The sequence below is a fragment of the Lissotriton vulgaris genome, chromosome 7 (assembly GCF_964263255.1).
Source record: "Lissotriton vulgaris chromosome 7, aLisVul1.2, whole genome shotgun sequence".
Lineage (NCBI taxonomy): Eukaryota > Metazoa > Chordata > Amphibia > Caudata > Salamandridae > Lissotriton > Lissotriton vulgaris.
The window spans coordinates 1,503,258,499-1,503,272,162 of NC_141695.1; the positions used below are offsets into that span (position 1 = coordinate 1,503,258,499).

General features: G+C 47.1%; 1 protein-coding gene across 1 annotated transcript in view; it reads left to right on the forward strand.

Moving 5' to 3' along the window:
* The first annotated feature begins 260 nt into the window (after nucleotides 1–260).
* The window catches only part of PHF20 (PHD finger protein 20), a 1,006,161-nt gene continuing 992,757 nt past the window's right edge, over nucleotides 261–13,664 (forward strand). Inside the window, exon 1 of the mRNA XM_086932347.1 lies at nucleotides 261–548. The gene's annotated coding sequence lies outside the window, so the exon portion shown is untranslated. The remainder of the gene's footprint in view (nucleotides 549–13,664) is intronic.

The following is a 13,664-nucleotide window of genomic DNA, read 5'->3' on the forward strand; positions in this document are numbered from 1 at the left end:
CCTTCCACCGACTTCTGACAACTATTAAGAGATCAGCGTCTGACACCTAAACCACTACACACCCAATCACGTGGGCAAAAACATGTTCTGTAACAGCGGGAAATCCTGTACTGCCGTGTGATTGGTCAGAGGTAATATTGCCACGGGATTGGCTAAAACGTTTTCTTTTTTTTTGATTGGTTATGGTGCTGTATGGTTTCCGCGATTGGCTTGGAGAATTTTCTGTCCTTGTTTATTAGCTGTTGAACCCAAGATACTACACTGCAGCGTTTAGTTGGCTGAGATAACGGTTGTCATTTATTCATTGGCTATCGGGCCTCAGAGCCTGCACGTGCCCTCGGCACAGCAGTTAGCTGCTGCACTTCCCCGCCTTCCGTCAGTGGGCCGGCCCCAGCGAAAGGGGTGCAGAGATGCTGACTCTTTACTAGTGGTTGGCTGTGCTTTGGGGGAGACCTGCGTGAACACGGCCAAGTGATCTCGTATGTCTGTGTCAGCTAGGGCCCAGGCTTGAGGGCATCTAGAAGACCGCATTGGCTGGATTATCGCTGGTAAGTAGGCTCGTCACTAGGGTAGACTCACGCGGATGGGACTATCAGCCACGCACTTGGTTCCTTGGTGTGATCCGCTGCCGATAGCCACCTGCTCTTCACCTTTTTTCACGAGTTGTCTTGATTTTAGGAGCTGGCTCGCCTTGTGCTGGCGTCGCCGCTTCCGTGAGCACAGGGAATAGGCCGACGTCTCTGTCTGCAAGGTGCTGTTTCTGTCCCGCTTTCTCCCAGCACCCGCTTCATGGCCTGCGCCACTTATCCAAGAACTACGCATTTCCGTGCAAGTGCTGCCATTTATAATCCGTTTTAAAAAAAAATTCTCTCGATAGTATAGCAAGGTACCCTATTTGTTGTAATTTTGTTTGTATCCCGCAGAGCTCAGATCTAGTATTCTGTGTGTATTAGTTGGAACTCCAAATACACGTGACATACTCTTCTAGCTTTAAAAGGAATTTGGTCCCTAAGGGGAAACCTGCGTTTTGGCTAGTCCTTGCCATTGACTACTAGCCTGGTTCTACTCCAAGGTGATGTTACGAGTTTGAACGCGTTTATGTCTTTAGCTAACCCTGGCCAAAATTACCATCTCGATGATTCCCCGATTTCACAATATTGTCTGTAATTCTGAGCACGGTATACACTAATTTGAGTGGTTGTTTGGGATACTGTTATCGTGCTTTGAAAGGGATGGACTGTTGGGACTGTTTTCTCCAAGGTTCACGAGGCGCAGGAATACTTAGCAGTGGCATTTATTTCCCGATAAATTCTCCCACGCACCTGGGATTGTAAAAGCTGGGTTGCACAAGATATACGGCATCTCGTTGTGAAATTAAAATCTCGGGTTAGTTAAATCTCTCCTTTTTTTGCATACAACCTGCTTAATGGCAAATATATAGTCAATTTGGACAAGCATTTTGGAATTATCAGCAGATGTGTAAACCTTTTATATATGATCTGCTTACCGCAGGGGGTAAGCAGCGTTTTCGTCATTGTGGAATTCTGATAGTCCATTTGATTATGTTGGGACACATTATATGAGAGTTTGGATTTTACCAATGTCTTGTGTGTTACCCCTTTATGCAAATTTAAATGCATACAGCCTGGAAGCCAGTCTGCACTCACACACACTAATGCATTAAATCACCAACTCATCTGCCATCTAATCCTATGCTGGGAGAGGTCGAGAATGTACTCCTGTTACAGGCATCTATATAAAAAAATCCAGGGTGGTGCGGGGGGGGGGGGGGGGTTGGGTTGATGGAATGTATTTTTTTATGTGCGTTCAGCATGCACAAATATGCTTGTGTATATTAGCTAATTAAAAAATGCATTTTTACACTTTTGCTATGCGTGGTTCACAGGCCTACGTCTATAAACTCTTGTTAATTCCTGATAGTCGTAAATCTGCACGCATGCTATCACATGTATATGGAGGTGCACTTTTGATACTTTCTTTAAGGTTTCAGGTGTTAATATGTTTATTCCTGATAGTCGTAAATCTGCACGCATGCTATCACATGTATATGGAGGTGCACTTTTGATACTTTCTTTAAGGTTTCAGGTGTTAATATGTTTATTTATTTACACTTGACCCTAAACTCCTGAGGCGGAAGCCGGGAGCAACGAGAAACGAAAAATTGATTGATTTGCTTTTTAACTGTGTATTTGTGCTTTTTTAAAATCACTTGCACCTCTCCCCCTGCGCTCACCTGTGTCACCGGAAACAGCTGATTAGATAGCTGTCTCACTCAGGACCCACGCGCACGCCGCCATTACCGGCCGCGAGGAGACCAGGACACGCCCCCTCCGGGTGGCCACGCCCACTGAAATCATATAAAAGCGCGCTCTAGCGTGTGAGCTGCACTTGACCCTAAACTCCTGAGGCGGAAGCCGGGAGCAACGAGAAACGAAAAATTGATTGATTTGCTTTTTAACTGTGTGTATTTGTGCTTTTTTAAAATCACTTGCACCTCTCCCCCTGCGCTCACCTGTGTCACCGGAAACAGCTGATTAGATAGCTGTCTCACTCAGGACCCACGCGCACGCCGCCATTACCGGCTGCAAGGAGACCAGGACACGCCCCCTCTGGGTGGCTACGCCCTCCTCCTACCAATACTCCCCCCCCCCCCCATAAATTATGTGTCCGTTCAGGGAGCGCAGCGGACGGGCGCGCCGTCAGCGCGCCGAAGGCAAGCCCGTCTAGGCCCGTCCGGGCCCAGACGGCCCCAGGCCCAGTTACTCTGCCTGGTGGCCCTCAGGATCGAGTAATGTATACGGGAGATGCATTACGCGCATTACGACCTAAGAACATCCTTGCCTGCTACCACACGCTTACCGTAGGTAATGCTTTCTCGATTTGTCCGCGATGCAATCCGACCCCGCCCCATAAACCTACCAAACTCGCCCTGAAGATGGGACTTCTTAACTGCTGCTCCCTCCCTAAACATGCTACCGAAGTAAATCTTCTAGTTCAAGATCAGGATCTCGACCTACTGTTTTTAACGGAAACATGGCTATCAGATAGCACCGACCCGGACGTCGTCGTGGCCCTCCCCACAGGGTATCTCTGCCAAGCGTTAAACAGACCCAAAGGGAGAGGAGGTGGGGTAGCTATAATTCACAGGGAACAATTCACTTGCAGGACATCCAACGCCTGTATCGAGGATTGCAAAGAGTTGTCAATTCTCCATCCAAATCTCGCCAGCCCACTCCCTGGCAGGGCTACTGATCTACCGCCCCCCAGGTGCCCCAGGCAATTTTATCAATGCCATCATCGAATCTGTATCACAACTAGCTTCGTCCACCTCCAACTTCCTTATGCTAGGTGACTTAAACTTCCACTTCATGGACCCCACGGACTGAGTAGCCTCGGACCTTCGACATGATTTAACATCTCTAAAGATCCAACTAGTGAACAATGAGCCTACCCATGAGAAGGGCCACCTATTGGACCCCATCCTCACCAATATAGCAACTATTACCACCAAATCACCTGTGACCCTCCCATGGACTGACCATTTCCTGGTCCCTATTTCCTGGGAAATCTCCACACCGACCCTCCCAACCTCTAAAACCCAGGTTATCGACCGACAATGGCGCAAACTGTCACCTGAGAAATGGGCTGCCATCCTTGCAGATTCCATCCCGAGCTCTCCTCTGACCCCACTACGGCTGACATACAGTTTAGTGATTGGATTACCTCATCCCTAGACACTATGCTTCCAAAAACTACCACCTTTAAACAGTCCAAAAGATTATCCCCCGCTCTATGGTACACCCCAGAGCTCAAAGCTCTGCGTCAAGAGTGTAAGAAAACCGAACGCTTATGGAGACGGGACAAATCAGAAATCAACAAAAACATCTACTCTACTTCTCTTCTAACCTATAAAACCGCTATTCGTAAAACCAAAAGCGTGTTCTTTCAGGAGAGAATAGAGAAAGCGGGATGCTCCAGTAAGGAATCATACGTCATCCTTAAAGAGCTTTTAAAAACCCCAGAACAGGGACTGGGACTTCCCTCCGACCCTAAAGCCGACCAGGAGAAATGCCAACAACTGGCTAACTTCTTCCAGGATAAAATCCGATCAATTTTGGATTCAATTCCCCCCTCGAGCCCGTGGGAAGAGACCGTTCCTTCACACACGACATCTCCCACTTGTCTTTCCACGTGGGGCCAGGTTACCATTGACGAAGTGAGAAATACGTTTAACTCCATGAAGAGCGGCTCCCCTATGGACCCTGCTCCTCTCCGGATCCTCAAGGAGGTAGCCCCCACAATCATCCCCCCCTCACTCATCTCATCAATGCCTCACTCCAACAAGGAGTTGTACCCCTGAGCTGGAAGACGGCCGTCGTAAAAGCCCTATTGAAGAAACCTTCTCTCGACCCTGAGAATCTGGCGAACTACCGGCCCATTTCCCTACTCCCAGGAGTCAGTAAGATTGCGGAAAAATTAGTCAATAGGATACTCTCGCAGTTTCTGGAGGCCAACAATAAACTAAAAAGTTCCCAGACGGGCTTCCGACCAGGGCAGGGCACTGACATCGCCCTCCTGGCAGCGGTAGAGGAAGCCAGAACGCTACTGGATGGGGGAGGATCAGTGGCAGTGATCCTCCTCGACCTCAGTGCGGCGTTCGATACCGTTGACCACCAACTCCTCATCGAAAGATTGGATACAGCCCTATCCTGGCTTTCATCCTTCCTGGCCCAACGGACCTATCAGATCTGGGAGAAGAACGCCCGCTCCTCCGAAATGCCCCTCCAATGTGGTGTGCCTCAGGGCTCTTCCCTGAGCCCCACATTATTTAATATCTATATGTCCACATTGGAGGGGTTATCACCCCATTCGGAGTGAGCGTCGTCAGCTATGCTGACGACACACAACTAGTGGTGGCTTTGTCCCATCCCAAGCAACAGAAAGCCGATCTATTCAACTGCCTTACGCAGGTCCATCGATGGATGAATAGATCGGCTCTAAAGCTAAATGGGACGAAAACCGAGGTCCTCATACTTGGCCCGAAAGGAACCTCACTCCCCCTGGACATCTGGCCAGCCTGTCTGGGTCCTCCCCCTGATCCAAAAACAGAGGTAAAAAGTCTGGGTGTGTGGATTGACTCTGATCTCTCATTTGCTAAGCAAGCAAAGAAGGTAGCAGGGACCTGCTTTGGTCTCCTTAAATCGCTGAGGAAAGTCCTTCTCCCCCCCCCCCCCCAAGTCCCAAAAATTGCTAATCCAAGGTCTCATAATATCGAGACTGGATTACAGCAATGTGATTTATCTGGGCGCTCCTGAAGCGACCCTTAATAAACTTCAGAGAATCCAGAACACCGCTGCCCGGATTATCACAAACACCCCGGCCAGATCATCTGCGAAACCTGCTCTCAAACTCCTTCATTGGCTCCCCATAAGGGAGCGAGTCAAATTCAAGACCTTGTGCCTCGTCTACAAAACATTGCATAACCAAGGTCCCCCAGTCCTTAGCAATTTTATCACCCCTTATAAAACCACTAGATCCCTCCGTTCTAACGCAGAAAACCTCATCAATACCCCAAGATTCAGGAAAGCCCGATCAGGAGGAAGACGCTTTTCGGTACAAGCTGCTCGCCTTTGGAATTCACTCCCTCGCGACCTGCGTCTTGAACCACAATATCTGCGCTTCAGGAAGCAGCTAAAGACGCATCTCTTCCCCTAGTTTTTCTTGGCCCCCCCCTCTTCCTGAATCCTCATCCCTCCTCTCTTTCTGCTCTCTGCTCCTGGTCCACAGGTCTGTAGAATTAGGGTTTTTAGCGCTGGGATACCTCCAGGTGACTACGTGCTTTATAAAAAATAAATAATAATAATACATGTTACTGGTAATGTTGCCAATGGTTTTACAAGGATTCTCGATTATTTATCTTCGTTTTAGTTATTTGAGAATATTAAACCCATTTTACTAAATGGTGACTTGGAGAAATAGCTTTTAAAGCTTGACCCTAGTTAAAAAAAAAAATATTGCTGATTTTTGTGTTATGTTTTGAAAGCAACAATCGCTTATCTTAATTGCATGGTAATGTATTTGTTTGCATGTAAATAGGAAACTTTGTGGCAGCATTATAAATAGCCTTAAATTGGTAAGTGTTGCTTGTGTGTACATTTTTATGCTGGAACCATTGTTAGTAATGTAACCTGAGCTCGCAAATCACTTCATTTCATTAGTGCTGGCCTTAGTAAAGGCTTTGCCTTATTGAATCATGTATACAAACTTGAACAGCTGTTTCATATTGATACGTTTCATCAGTGACACACCTTATCTTAAGATCATACAACCTCACCCAAGAGGCACAACATCATTGCAGTAAACTGTCACAACTCTGCAACTGACATGGATATCAAACATGATTTGAGCAGCCAGAATGTCAAGGAAATCTATACAAAGCTGTTTTATATTGAAGTACAGATTGAACCGGATCCAAGTTATTAAACAACTGACTGGTCTTCCTACATGACCACGTCTAGCCGGCATAAAGCAATTCATGTAACCTGGCTTGAAAATCAAGGGACCAGGTTTCTGTAACAAACGGCTGTCATTTGTCTCAATAAAGCCCTGAGTTGCAGGGGCAGAGAGAAGAAACCCCATGATTTCAAGACATTACCCGGAGTAATGGGGCCTTAATGTAAGGAATTGGGAAGCTAAAGAAGTATTATCCAAAGGGTGGGTGCAGGGAGTTGGAAAGCAATCGGCTGTGCCCTGATCAGATGGGCCCAGCGACATGGTTCTCTAAAAAGGAGGGATTTATAGCAGACTGTTTGCTAATCAGTTGCCCTCCTCGGCAAATTCGCCACAAGAGTAAAAGGGGGAATGTCCCCGTCCTTACATTGGCAAGGCTTATAGAGCCTATATTTTAAAGTACTATTTTGGTTACACGGTGGGGGTCTGCAGGTTGAATGCCACCAAGTTCTCCTCTAAATCCCTAGAGAGAAGGATCCGTTTAATAGTATCGTAATTGTAATGTGAATTAATTTGAGGACGCCTGATGGCACAAAGAATATCCTCCAATGATGATGCAACAACCTCTCTCCTTCCAAATCCAGTGGATGGATTTATTTATTAAAGAGTCTTCACGTTCCTTATGAGTTTGGTTAGATTTGGGGACATTCACCATGAAAATAGAGCTTATAGTTCGTGAGATAATAGAGCCATGCTTGAAAGTAATATGCTTTGAAAATACTTGGCTATTTTTTATTTGACTATGGTCTTCCATGTGGTTAGTTGGAAAATACACAGGACATGTGAGGTGTGAAACATATGCAGGTGGTTACAGCTTGGTGGGGTCTCGTGCCCGCCTTGTTCTGGGTATTTAGACCTAGAGCTGTAATCTTTTGGGTGTAGAAGTTTACCAGACTCCAAAGGTTTATAGCTCCCACTTGAAAACTGCTTCTCTGGGTAGCGTGGAATACAAGTTTCGCAACTTGTAGCGTTTCTTTTATCTTCCATCAATCTTTATCAGAGCTAGAGTTGCTCTACCATAGTATTTAATCCCCCCCCCCCTCACCACCTCCTTTATAAATTAGGCAGTGGACTAGATGAAGTGGTCAGTCAGCTGCTACAGACGGCATATACTGAGTGAGAACCTGCACCCGGGTGTTGCTGAGTTTGGGACTGTTAGTTGAGTAAGGTAAAGGAAATGATTATTGCACAGTTTTGAATATGAGCGTGCAACATCATTCTTGTTGCTCGAGGCATTGTGACTAAAGCAGAAGTTGTTTGATTTTAGGGTTAATCATTGGCTTTGGCTTTACTAAAATGGCCTTTTAAATATCTATATACGGGGGGCAGACAAATGTATGGAAAGAATGGGGACCCCTACGTTCTGTTCAGTTTGCTATTTGTAGGGAATATAACAACATATTTTAGGAAAAGGGACAATGCATAGCAAACTACTGGTGGTTATATCGCCCTCGTATTGACCTTTACATTACATACTGTGTTGTTAACTCATAATGATTTTCTGAGACAGTGATATATCAAAAATATTGATTATTTTATTTCTGTTTGTTAACTTTTGTTATTTTTTATGGAAAAAATTCCTTATCTTTTTTTCAACTCAATTGATTTATAAAAAACACATGTACTTCATATAATTTAACATTCAGTAACATATAATATTGTATAGTTTGTGTCTATATGTATATCAACAACTGTGCAAACGAGAAAAGGGAAGAAAAGAAAAAACGAAAAAACTGTGCTATACGATGTATTCAGTCGGTGGAAAATAATGAAGAAGGCAATGCGGTAGAATGGAACACAACGCGTTTCGGCCAGGGGGCCTTCGTCAGGTGACCGTCATTCGTATATTACATACAATATAACCTTTGACGAACCTAAGCTCCTCTTGGAAACCAGGTCCTTAATATGTAGTGGCTGGTCAGCCGACTCAGCTACTATGGTGTATTTCCTTAGATCTCTAAAGTTTAGTTTTACAGGCGATGGGATGAAACAGGGCGCTGTTTCCTTGATTTGATGCAAGTTTTACGTGTCTGTCTCCTTCTCAATCTCACGCGGGGGGCAGACAAATGCACTTATTAGTCGACCCAGCAGTTGCGTTAGCTTCTTGGTGAGCTGCTGTCTTGGGAATTGCTCCTGCGTTGTTCGAAAGGGAGACTTTATTGGTGCAATTCCCAATAGACCCTAATTGTATTTGGGGCAGCGTGTCTTGGCCAATGAGGTACTCCACTTCCTCTATCAGGTGATCAATGTGGAATGGCCAGCAGTGTTTATATAAAAAAAAAAATCGGTTGTGTAGTGGTACCATGCACCACATCTTGTGCTATCCCATAGTTGGATGGGATGTAACTAAATCACTTTAAAGCAAGTGTACAAAACACCAACCACCAGTGATAAAGGGGTCAACGGAGGTGGAAGCTACATACAAACTAAACAGATGCTAATAGACAATAGGAAAAGGTACCTGCCAGCTAAATAGACAAGTTATATTAGTTCCCGCAACATAAACAAAAGCTAGTAGGCAACTTACTGAAAGAGCACATATTAATTCGTCCCAAATGAGTGCCTTAATAGTCCAAACTCCAATGAGGTAGCTGTGATGTGTGTGCCTTTGGCCAGGTTCGAGCAGGGCTGTGCAAATCTGTGCATGTCAGCAGCTCCCCTTGTGGAAAAGCAATGCCAGCTACCGCAGGAGGCGGGGAGCTGGCAGGGACCTTGGGGGCATTGGGGCTCCCCCCACGGAAAGGGCCGGCCCCCGGGAATGGGGTACCTGGGGCCAGAAGTGGAATAAAAAAAAGACATTTTTTAAAAGAATCACAGCCCCGGGGGATGGTGTCCCCGGGGCTAATAGAGGCCTCAGGAGGGGGGCAATGCAGCCCCCCTCCAAAAAAAATAATAAAATTTAAAAAATGATATGGCCATGCCCTGGGGGATGTGGTCCCTGAGGCCGAAATTGGCCTTGGAAGGGGGGGGGGGGGGCACGCGGACCCCCTAACCATTTAAAAATAAAACAAAATTAAAATAGGGGTCAGGCCCTGAGGGATATGGTTCCCAAGGCCCCAAAATTGGGAAAAGTAGGGGGGCCACACGCACCCCTTCTGAAGAGAAGAAAATTAAAAGCTGGCACCGCGCTGGAGGCCCAGCCCCCTCCCTGCAAAATCAAAGGGGATGATGGTAGGAGTGTTGAACAATGCAAGCACTCACCCCCCCCCCCCTCCCCAGTCAAATGATCTGGGTTTAATCCATCATCATTCTTTAGCTCACTCCGCCACCCCATCCCGAACTGCCAAGCCATGTCTTCCTTGGACCGGAAACAAGAATCCTGGGACGGCATAGTGAACAAAAAAACGATGGATTTTGGCCCAGATCTGTTCTAGGGCGAAGGTATGACATTGTTCTGCATTCTGTCCATCAATAGTTCTTTTTGCATTTGTCACCCGAGTGGGACGGGTATGGTCAGACATGAGTCCCGTGCTCTCCATGCCACTGGAATCAAGCTATCCTGCTTGAAGAGGGGTGAAACCCCGAAACCTGCACTCTGCAAACAAGCCCCTTGGCGCATACTGGAGGTACCTGGTGGGCTAGTTGACCCCCAGGGACCTTGAGGATTCAAGGCGACTTAATCCCCCAACTTACAACGCGCCAAGGTGTATCAAAGGTTAAATTAGAGTGTGAAGAGGTGAATCGGCTTTTCACATGCTGATGTCACTGACCATGTCTTGAATATGTGACTTCATCAGCAGTGCATTGCGGGGGCGCCAGTTATAGTTAGCTGAACTAACTATAATGGCGGAATTTCAATGATATTGTACGAGTGAAATGTCCAACTAACTATTACGTCCCTAAAACCTATATATTTTTTTTTTTTAGTGAATTTCTAAGGTTTTTTTAAATGATAATTTCTAATTATGTCCCTGAAACCGCGGAGGAAAAACAAGATGCAACTGTGGGTGACTGAGTGGTAGAATGGTTGGAGAATACTTCATGACACCCCTATCATTTTCCATCCTAGGTGACCAGTCTGTTGTGCCAAAGCAGCACTCTTGTCCCCTTGGAAAGTCCTCCCACATTTACTTTCAGTCAAGGTGTCAAAATTCTCCCCTCTCTCTCGGACTCCCTTCAACATCCCCCTGCCCTCCACTGAATCTCGTACAGTCTTGTATTTCTAGGACCTTTAGACCTTCCATTTACGCTATACTCTAACTCCTCAAAACTGGCTGTTATTCTGCAGTATAAAGCGAAGGGCTGGTCTGGGTAAAATCAAAGTGGGCTGGAGAGTGTATAGCCGGGATGACACTCTAAGCCTCCTATGCCAGTTGTTAACATGTGGTTTGGGAACCCCAGGAGGTTTATCTCAGGTGGTTCGCGACTGCTTGATAAATAAAATATTAATAGCTTTCTAAAGTGGATATCCATATACAGGCAAAACCGAAAATGTAATAATGTTCTGTGAATGTGCAGCAATTAAAAAATTGGAGGCTATAAATTAATTCGTAATCCTCCGGTTTGTGGGAACTGTGCAAGTACATGAAACGGAATACAGTATGGGCGATGGGGGCCTAAATTGAAAATTTAGAAAAGCACATATCTTCCCATTAAAGGTAACATTTTGAGGTTTAAAAAAAAATTGTTTGTGGATTAAATAAAATATTTATTTTGTATATTTGTTAGAATACTTGTTTCCGTAAAGATTAAGTGGGGGGTCCCACTGTTCTATACAATGTGTGGATCCATAATGTTTTGCTTTAGTACAATCTATATCTCTATCTATATCTATACTACTATTATAAAGGAAGAACTTTGAGGCTTGTAAACTCGGGAACCACAGCGCCAATCCACACACCCGATACATCGTTGGAATGCTCAGGGTGTGCAGATGGACATAGGCTATATAAATGTATAAAACGCGTTCTATTTAAAAAATGTACATTTAAAAAAAAAAGTAGTCCCCTTCGAAGTAGCGCTGGCCACGACCTGCGTGCTGACGTCGTCCAGGAGCGCGAGGAGGAGCGGCAAACATGGCGCGGGGGAGGAGCACTGACGAGTGGCACACAGGCCACCCTAAGCGTGGAAGGGTATACTCAGATGTGAGTCCCTTGCTCATTGCACCATCAGGATTCAAGCAAGCCGGGCCGAAGACGGCTGAAATGCCAGAAACCGGTCCCCGGAAGCTTGTTTCCTTCCCAGTGTAAGAATTGGCTTGGTAGTTTGGTTTGCCCTGTTCCCATCATGCACTCGGACAGGAACAGACTAATTTGCATATAGCCAGGCTCTGAGCTGGGATGGTGCAGTGAGCTAAAAACGGTGTTGGATCTAGCCCTGATCTCTTGACTGGGTGAGAGTATTCTGCTTAATTCAGAAACTCTGTCCATCACCACCCCTTGTTGTTAAACACAGGCGGTGAGCAGCAGCGAGGAGCACTGAACTGAGGAGCGGCGGCTGATCGGCAGACATGGTTTGGGGGTAGGAGCACTGACGAGCGGCACACAGGCGGTGAGCAGCAACGGAGCGGCGAGGAGCATTGAACTGAGGAGCGGCGGCTGAGGTAAGGCTCCGGGGGACAATGTCGGGACAGGCGGGGGTCGGGGCACGTGGGGGACGGGGGAGTTACAACAAAAAGGCACCGGGGGACAATGTCAGGGCAGGCGGGGGTCGGGACAGGCAGGGGACCCTCTGGCATAATTGTGCTCAAGCTCCCGACTCCCGCCGGCCGTTCCATATTCTGTGAACTCCTACTCTCATCCCTGCAACCTCTGCTCATCCTCTCCTCCCTGCAAACAGAGCGCCAGAGCCCCACTTACCCAGAAAGCTCCCCAGTGCCTCAGGCGCTGCTGCTGGCCACAACTGCAACACTGGGCCTCTGGCATAATAGTGTGAGGTAAGCCTCCGGAGGACAATGTCAGGGCAGGCGGGGGTCGGGGCAGCTGGGGGACGGGGTGGACGGGGGCCCGGGCTGATGGCCAATGTCTGGGCAGACAGGGGTCGGGGAAGCCTGATTGCTCCCGGACAAGGTCGGGACGGGCTGCTAGTCTATCTATATCTATACTACTATTATAAAGTAAGAACTGTGAACCTTTGAGGCGGGTAAACTTGGGAACCACAGCGCCAATTCAAACACCGATACATCATTGTAATTGTCAGGGTGTGCAGATGGACATAGGCTACATTAAAATAAAATATATACGTTGTTTAAAAAATTAAAGATATAAAAAAAGTAGTCCCTTGAAAGTAGCGCCGGCCGTGACCTGCGTGCTGACATCAGCACATCAAGCGCGGGGAGGAGCGGTGAACTAAGGCGGACTGGAGCGGGCTGACTGGAAACTTTGGCAGACTGCAGCCCCGTGTGGAATGGGTACATACTGGCTTTGTGTAGTGGAATTTGAGTCGCCATGGCACGTTATGAACTGGGTTTGCTTTTGCAGCGTACAGAGAAAGGTCGTTTGCAGCGTCTGATGCGTGGCGAAAGTGTTAGGGAGCATGGCGTGTGTGGCTCATTGGGGGCACTGAAGGTGGCTGTGAACTTGGGCTGAGGAGGTGGTTGGGACCTGGGTTTGGGCGACTGCAGTGAACTAAGGCGGACTGGAGCGGGCTGAGCGATAAACTTTGGCGGACTGCAGCGGGGCGTGTGGAATGGGTACATACTGCCTTTGTGTACTGGGAGTTGAGTCGCCATGGCAGGTTATGAACTGGGTTTGGTTTTGCAGCGCACAGACAAATGTCGTTTTGCGTCGCCACAGTGTCAGGGAGGCCTGATTGCCCCCGGACAACGTCAGGACGGGATGCTAGTAATATATATTTCTATTGCTCTTTAGGTCTCGCTATTCGATGCGCATGCGCATCGAGCTTGCGAGGATATAGGGCTTTAACCAGAGTTAAACTAACTGGGCGATTTGATGCTGTGCCCGTGGCTTTTAGGTCAATGCGCGAGCGCATTGACCTAAAATGCGCGTGCACAGCATCAACTCGCCAGCCATCTGTTGCCCAGCTTGGTGCCGCTCCACCCCCTGCCGGATCAAAGGCTTTCACGCCGAGCGGCCGTGCTTTCAGTTTCACGGCCGCTCGGCCGGCCGTGTCTCCCTATTTTACTTCTTTTGCTTGTCTCAATAGTATTTTGCTTTTTTTTTAATGCTTGGGTT